Source organism: Aplysia californica, unplaced genomic scaffold (assembly GCF_000002075.1).
Source record: "Aplysia californica isolate F4 #8 unplaced genomic scaffold, AplCal3.0 scaffold00010, whole genome shotgun sequence".
Lineage (NCBI taxonomy): Eukaryota > Metazoa > Mollusca > Gastropoda > Aplysiida > Aplysiidae > Aplysia > Aplysia californica.
In genome coordinates, this window is record NW_004797280.1 from 1,288,389 (window position 1) to 1,289,572 (window position 1,184).

The window sequence follows — 1,184 nt, forward strand, 5'->3', positions numbered from 1 at the left end:
AGATGTTCTCTGTTTCTTAATCCAGGTAGGAGATGTTCTCTGTTTCTTAATCCAGGTAGGAGATGTTCTCTGTTTCTTAATCCAGGTAGGAGATGTTCTCTGTTTCTGTGGTTAGCGGTCAAGCGTAGATCTAACCATCACAATACCCCAAGCTTACGATGACACGAGGAACACTACAGAATGTGAAGTGTGCTGACAAAATGAGTTACTTCTCGGATTATAGCCTGATAGAAATATATACGTCAAGTTTGTAGATTGAGTTTTTACAATTTACTAGTATGGAGGGATAAAAGACATGTTAAGCTTGAAGAGAATGGCATTGGTTTAGAATCTATAAAATAAATGTAACCTTTGTGTTGATTTTCAGCCGATATATCCATTCACAGTTTGAAAGAAGTTACTCATTTTGTCAGCATGCCTCACAAATAGTTCTCTTTTTATCGTATGCACGAAAAATAAAGTCCCAAAATAAAGCACCATCAATATTATGAACATTTACTATTTGGCTACTATTTTAGGGCCCGATATATCTTGCACGCAAAGAGTAAGACCTGACACTGTTCTAAAAGAACCTCGCTTCACAAGAAATGAAGAAAACTGTCTGCTTCATTATTGTCTTCGGAGACAGGATACAAGCCTGTATATCAGACATCTGCTTCCCACTGTCACCAGGCTCTTGTCGCTCAGAGACCTGACTTTCGTTTCGAGCCCGTCTTGTGTTTTCGTCTGGTCCAATGTTAACTTTGTATTCAAGGTCGAATTCTGTCAGATGAAATTCGTCAGCCTCTCTTTGGAGGCATCTACTTTACTTTTTATAGACTACAGAGAAAGCTTTTGACCTGTCTTGTAACGTTAACATCTGTTTCGAGCTGCTTTGAGGAAAAAAGAAAGAAAATGCAAAGCAATTAGCTTTCTAAAGGTGTCCTTGTCAAGGGAGACTGCATTGTGGAAAAACATTACAGTTAAAATTTGACCGTTTATTCCTCTTTTACCGGTTCACTGGTTTACTCATTTGAATCCTCAGTGGCTCTAGCTAACAAACCTTGCGCAGGCTTTTTAGTGAAAGATGCCATGAACATTTAACAGCTGTTACGGGGATCATCATCATCAGTATCAACATCATCATCATCGTCATCATCATCATCATCATCATCATCATCATCATCATCATCATCATCATCATC